Source organism: Curcuma longa, unplaced genomic scaffold (assembly GCF_044706935.1).
Source record: "Curcuma longa cultivar G26 ecotype Majalengka, Jawa Barat unplaced genomic scaffold, ITB_CL_G26_1.1 contig_21523, whole genome shotgun sequence".
Classification (NCBI taxonomy): domain Eukaryota; kingdom Viridiplantae; phylum Streptophyta; class Magnoliopsida; order Zingiberales; family Zingiberaceae; genus Curcuma; species Curcuma longa.
In genome coordinates, this window is record NW_027431666.1 from 116,816 (window position 1) to 124,234 (window position 7,419).

At 41.1% G+C, this 7,419-nt stretch overlaps 1 pseudogene; it reads left to right on the forward strand.

The window, feature by feature from the left end:
- The first annotated feature begins 3,778 nt into the window (after positions 1-3,778).
- On the forward strand, positions 3,779-6,285 carry LOC141817684 (scarecrow-like protein 15; annotated as a pseudogene).
- The last annotated feature ends 1,134 nt before the right edge of the window (positions 6,286-7,419 follow it).

Genomic DNA, 7,419 nt, shown 5'->3' on the forward strand with positions numbered 1-7,419 from the left:
TGTTTGATTATGTTGTTCATTTTAGAATGAGAAGACATTCTTTGTCATATGATTATATGATATGGTAACCTTCTCTTCTTTTATTAGTATCATGCAGTGATTACTACTCAGGATAATGCTAAAATGACATGAAATCTGAGTCTTGATAAAAAGAAGGTATGGATTCATCTTCCAACATCAATCCTTCTTTCACAATTTGGTAATTTACATGGTTGAGTTTGGGCTGTATCAACAACATACTTATATGCCAATAACATTCTAGGTTGCATTGTTGCGTTCATGTTGCATTTATGTTACATTTCATTCCATATCCATGTAAGATCTCTGTTCCTTCTTGCACAAATGGACTTAAGTTAATTACTAATGTGGTTTCCTTGCATTTAAGGCTAATGGCTAATTTAGCTTGGATGGTGGTCATTATTTCTAATGCTTTTCACTTAACCAAGTGTCTGGTTAACCTCAAGTATGCACACTGTATTCGGCTACTTTGGCTTACCTTTGTTTTCAATTTTTTTCATATACCAAGTGCTTGATTGATCATTTTGCGAGGGCATATACACAAATGGCTAACTCCATGACTCGTTCTGTCTATTTATTGAACAGTGGTGTCCTATGTACACAAATAAGTTTCACATAAGGGTCATTTCAGAATTGCCCAAGTAGGTAAATTAGTATGCTTAAACATTAATCTAGTTTCAATATGAGGGGTCAAGAAAAAGAGCTCTATCTCCTTGCTAAGGGATGATATTTCTTGTCCTAATTTCTCACTTTCCCTCTAAACTTTGTAGGTGTTTGTACAATCACTTCCTTCAAATCAACTAACTCTATATTTACGGCATTTTATAAGAATGCCAAACTCAAATCATATGATATTCTAATATGTTTACCATTAGCTTATCACTTAGGGATGTTTCATGATCAACATCAATGGTAACTATGCAACAAGATAAACTTGTTTATTATGAGAATGAAGAATAAAAGAACTACAACTACAAATGAATGCTAAGGATGATCATGATGCTACCTCTTACACACAGCTCCGTATAGATCATGCTCTGATACCATTTGAAAGATCTCGATGGAATCCATATATATCTCCACAACGATATGATATGTTCATTTTGAGTTCAAATTCTCATGGTTTTATTTTTAAGTTATACTTAAAAGGTCTCTTACCAATGAGATATCTTTCATTTTATAATCTCAGGATCTTTTTCATGTATTTTTAATGTGGAACTTTGATTGTATCTCAACAATACTACCTAATGAAAGATAATTATACTTATGACGGCCAAATATATATATAAGCACTAAATTAAATTTGGAAAATAATATCTTAGTGCACTATCTAATACATACTCAATATGGTTATTAGAACAGTCACTATTATATAAACTTAGCTTGTTCATGGATAGCATTAAGTAAATCTTCAACCAAAACACCTACTTAATCAATAACTCACACCCCAAAACCATGTTCTGTTGCTCCTTTCGCAACCCAACAAACTCCAACATTTAGTTGAATAGAATATATTTGTAATATAATATATATTAAAAATCATATACCTTGACTTAATTAATGGACGCCACCTCTGCATTAATCATGTTCCCCCCTAATCAAATTAAAATACTAGGCATTCACATGCTAATGTATCAATCCATCATTTTTTATAGTTTGTATTATAAAAAAAAACAATCTTCTTCATCATCATCATCATCAAGAATGTGCAATGAATAGAGAAGCTTTTGGCGATTAGTTAACTCTATGGGATATGTATTTAGCACTAATTCATGTGATTTGGTCGGCTATTTAGGAATCAAGTGTGTCTAGAGAGTACATTAATAGGGCAATCAAAGAGTTGTTACTGGTGTTGGTGTTATATATTTCAAATTGTGATGGGGATAATAATTAATAAAGGATGTTGAGATGTTGTATATAAACATGAATGCAATTGGATGAATAATATGGTAGAAGTTAAAGAGGATGTAGATGAATTAGTTGATTAAAGAAAACATAGCATGTGAGTCTTCTTGGTTCGTTAATTAATTAAGATTTCTAGGTTACGCAACAACTAGACAAGTTAACGATGGTTGAATTGTTTATGTTACTCAAAGCTACACAACTTTTGGACGAAGAGACAGAAAAGATTGGGGAGAGCAAGAACTCAATGTGTTCTATTTGTGGATGATATTGTTAGAATCAATAATTTAGGATTGAAGCACATGATAATATCTATCATGAGAAATATATTTTCAGAGTAAATTAAACAAAGACATGGAGTTGAACTAAATAAAAAAAACTTGTTTGAATAAAAAGCACTTATTTGAACTAAATTATAAAAACATCTAATTGAAATACATGAATACACTTGTTGAATATTGGAATTGATCATTTTATTCACTATATCAAATTTCATGAGATTAGAATAATTGTCATGTAGTTAATATTATCCTTCATTACTAGTAGTCTTGGCACTTTTATATCAAAATAATAGAAAAAAATATATCAAAGTCAACATTATCAATGAGACATCACTTGCAATTTGAGTATGATTAAGGATGGGAGTGGGTGCTATTTAACTATTGATAGATGGGGCCCAGCGACGATCCGGACCAAACTCGCCACGGATGGAATTGGGCCCGAGTCCGAACCATGCCCGACCCGGTCCTCCACACCTCTAATCAGATCCGTCTGATCACGATGTTCCATCAACATCAGCCGTCGCCTCCTCGCTGTGGCCCTTTCTGCTTCTCCGAACGGCGTTGGTCGCGGTGCTCGCTAACCGGGCCCACACATCGGACGGCCTCTTTCTCCGCGCCCAAGCGGCGCGCTTTCCGTTGACGGACAGCGTAGCTCGAGTCACTACTCCTGCAACTTGGTCTAGGTCCAATCAGAAATCGGCAAGTGTGCTTTCCAAGGCTGCTCGCTGTATGGAACGCGCAGCGGATCCGTCGCCACCAGGAGGGGAGGGGGCCTACTCCTACTCGAATGGACAGCAATCGGCCTCAGATCACGACCGCGCAGGACCACTAGGCCGAAATGACATCCATGCCCCTGCCCGTTCCGGCGGAAATATAGCCGGCTACCCTACCTTATTACCGTACCGCTACTAATCAAATACACCCCCATAACAAAACAATGGGTCCCACCGCTTTCGTAGACGATAGGCGAACTATCCCCGCGGGCAGCGTGCGAAACGACGGGGCGGGCAGGGCCTTTCGAGGGTCTTTTGGTCATGGTATTTTATTTTTTGGGTTCCCATCTTTACTAATTACGGCTCAATTTCGATATATTATTATTATTATTATTATTATTATTATTATTATTATTATTATATAAAATGTGTAAAAAAGCGCAGCAGTTGCAGAACATGGCAGAAGCTAATTTGTAGATTCATAGATATTTATTATTGTAGCCAAAAAAAGGTATTTAATAGTCACTAGTGTAGAAAAGTAAAAGGAGAGGAGTATTAGCAATTATAATAATTGTAATAATTTATAAGAAAAATAGAGAGGGGCGGCACTTTATTACTTTTTTATGTTGCACGCATCCATGGGCGAAGAGGGAAACAAAGCAAGAAGAGAGCAGGAGAAAGAAATGGATGAAGAGAGAGGGAAGAGATGGATCAATGGATGAGGATGAAGGAAGAGAACAAGGAGAGAGTTCCCTTGGCACCATGAAATGGAGAGAGTAGATTTTGTTCAAGTGTGGAAAATCTTCTGTTTCAGCTGTCTGATTAGTTTCTTTTCCGCTGAGTCGAGACGGAGGGAGAAGAGGTAGATCTGGTTTCTTGTATGAAGTGGTCTTAGATGAGGGGGTTTCCCTTTCATGGCCAGGGGAAAGGGGGCTCAGAAGCAGTGCAGAGAGAATTAGTGGGAAATAAGGCATTTTTCTGGGTGAATAAGAGGCCCAAGTTTGGGATCCATCGAGGGTGCGGAGCCAAGATCGGTGCTTGATCATAGAAGCCCCAGCCCTCCTGCCTCCACAGCCACACTGTCTTCTTCCCTGGGCGGCTCCGGCTCATCTGACACCGCCGGAGTGGCGGCGGTCTCCGACAGTCCCGCTAACAAATCGGTCCTCTCCGACACCGCCGCCGAAGTGGGCGGCGGTGCGAGCTGGAAGGAAGAATGGGCGGCCGAGCTGCAGCCCATACCTGCCGGCCTCGACGCGGCCTTCGATGTCGGCGGTGCAAAATGCGGCCTTGGAGTCGACGACTGGGAGACGATGCTGTCCGAGAATTCTGCAGTCTCCCCCGCCCGTGAGCAGACGTTTCTCGGGTGGATCATGGGCGACGTTGATGACCCTGCCTCAGCCCGTTTTAGGCAGCAGCAGTTCCTCCCTCTGGGTCCGCCGGATTTCGATGGAAACAATGGTGGCTTGGGTTTGGGGATTCTTGACCCGGGCAATGGTAGGATTGAAGACAAGGCGCCAATCTCACTCTCCGCGGGCACTTCTGTAGTCCCCAACATCTGTTGGTGGTGGCTTGCCGTTCATGAGCAGTAATAGCTGTGTATCGCCGCCCTCTGCCGGCTCTGTCATCAAGGGAACCACCATGATTCACCAACCCGGTAGTCATCTAATATCGCAGTCTCTGCCTCCTCCAGGAAACTTCACGCCGTCGCTCTCTTTGCCACCGGGCATTTACCTCCCCGACACCGTGGATGAGAAACTGCAGTTATTTGGCACAGGCCTTCTCATAAACCAGCCACCAGCCAACCCGAATCCGCCCTTCTTTCTCAGCGTAGGGCAGGCAGAGCATCCGCTGCCGCAACTCATCCTCCCTACGCAACCGAAGCGCCTACCGATGGAGGACGAATATATCACGAGACTCCCTTTTCTTGAATCTGGTGGCAGCTCGGAACTCTTTCCTCGGCGGCCATCATACCAGCAACCACTGCAAAATCCGGGATTTCCACTGCCTCAGCTCCAGCCAAGGTCAGTGAAGTCCAAGTTGTCAGTTTTCTGCGATGATGTGACCACGCCTGCAGCCGCAGCAGCAGCAGCAGCTGCAACAGGCATTGGTTGACATGCTTATCGAAGCTGCTAAGATGGTCGAAGCTAAGAACTTCGTTGGCGCACACGGGATATTGGCGCGGCTCAATCACCAGCTCCCCTCCCCATTGGGGAAGCCCCTTATCCGCTCTGCCTTTTACTTCAAGGAGGCACTGCAACGTATACTGTGTAACGGGCCTAGTCCTGTTGTCTCCTCCAATTCACCCTCCCATCATCATCAGAGCCTATTCTCCTTGTCGACGCAATTTGACGTTGTGCACAAGCTCTGTGCATACAAGACATTCTCTGAAGTCTCTCCAATCATCCAATTCTCCAACTTCACCTGCATTCAAGCCCTTCTTGAAGAGCTCAGTAGCTCTGACCGAATCCATATTGTGGACTTCGACATTGGAGTTGGTGGACAATGGTCTTCTTTCATGCAGGAGCTAGCACAGCGACGCTGTTCTTCTTCAAACCCAGTGTTAATGCTAAAAATGTCAGTGCTTGTGTCTGATTACTCCCAGAACAACCTGGAGCTTCAGCTCGTCCGTGATAGCCTCTCTCATTTTGCAAATGACCTTAACATTCCGTTTGAATTTTACTTCCATAGCCTTGAATCATTTGATGCCTTGGAGCTACATGCCATTGAAGGCGAAACTATTGCTGTAAACCTTCCTATAGGAAGCTATGGGAAACTTTCCTTCCCGTCTATTCTCTACCTTGTCAAGCAGCTCTCCCCTAAGATTGTCATCTCAGTTGACCAAGGTTGTGATCGGAGTGAGTTGCCATTCTTGCAGCATTTTCTCCATGCTTTTCAGTCCTCTATGGTTCTTATGGATTCCATTGATGCATCTGGAACTAACCAAGATATGACAACCAAGATGGAGAAGTTCCTGCTACAGCCAAGGATAGAGAGTTCTGTTCTTGGACGATACCATACTTCTGACAAGATACTTCCTTGGAGGACACTCTTTACCACCTCAGGTTTTATCCCTATTCAACTCAGCAATTTCTTGGAGACACAGGCTGACTGCCTTTTAAAGAGAGTGCAGGTAAGAGGGTTTCATGTGGAGAAGCGTCAGGCTACACTTTACCTCTACTGGCAGCGCAGGGAGCTCATCTCAGTGTCAGCTTGGAGGTGCTGAAGATGAACTACCTGGTTACTGGCATGCTATCCTTGTGTTTGATTCTTGAATATCTGTAGCAAAAGTTGGCAATTTAGGTAATTCCATCTCAGTTTTAGATATTGTCATAACTTAATCCTCTATAATGGTAACCGCTTTTATTATCTTAGTATTGTCTCGCTGGTCATATCAGCTTATTTATGTCCATTAAATCTTGGTGGTTTTGCTTCAAGCTAAATGATATTGACAACTTGGACACTGCTGGAGTTTATGTTTTTATATCAACAGTGTGAATGGATATTTTTATGATTTTGGCCTGACTGTTATAGTCATTATTTTTCTTGTGTTAATATGATTACATTTGTACCAGCTTCTAGGTCATATACTGTAGGCCTTTATTTACTACATAAGATCCTTTAGATTGAGTTTGTTGTGTGTTTGGAAGGTAGCTCATGATCATAATTATCTGCTCATGAATATATAAGAAAGTCAGTCTTAGGGAATGTTAACATCCCTTACCAGACTACTATGGTGGTGCAAGAGATCATCTATATGTTAATAGGGAGGAAGATACCATCTAATTAAGCAAACCTACATGCAAAACAATCAAACTAGTAGAGCTATCATGATTCAGACCAGTTCATGATTTGACAAATTACTTGTTAAGTCCTGTTATCTTACTTCCTTTTAGTTTGCAGTTTGTGTTGAAGAAATACAAGATATTTATAAAGTTAGGTTAGCATTATTAATGGTTACTGCAAAGTATGAAAAATATAACTTGTTTTAATGTATGATTATTTTTCCATTAACCTGAACTTTTGTTGCCAATTTGTTGGTGGAACTTCAAAGCAAGGTTAGTCAGAAAATATGGCAGGAGTTTATCTGGCAGGAATTTAATTGCTCTAGTTATAAAGGTCACACTGCTTCAAAAACAACTGCACAAACATTTTAGTGGGATATAGTATCAAACAACCTAGCTTGATCAACATTTGAAGGGCTGACTTGTTTCATGATTGGGTTATAAATTCTTAGGAAACCAATATCAATACTACATTTGAGGTCTTGGCGGCTTACCTTAAAATATTCAGCCTGGTCATCGAGCTAGGTCTTCTTGGATGGATATGTAGAAGCAGAATTTATGAGCATCTAGAATGTGAATTCACTTGGAAGTGTTGGTTATTTTCCCTGTCTTGACGCTGGCTGACATCATAAATATGTTGTGTTAGATGACATGATGTTTGGCTCCCTGCGCTTCATAAAATAGGGGATCAAGTTGAGTAGAGTAATCAGCAGCAGTCTTAAG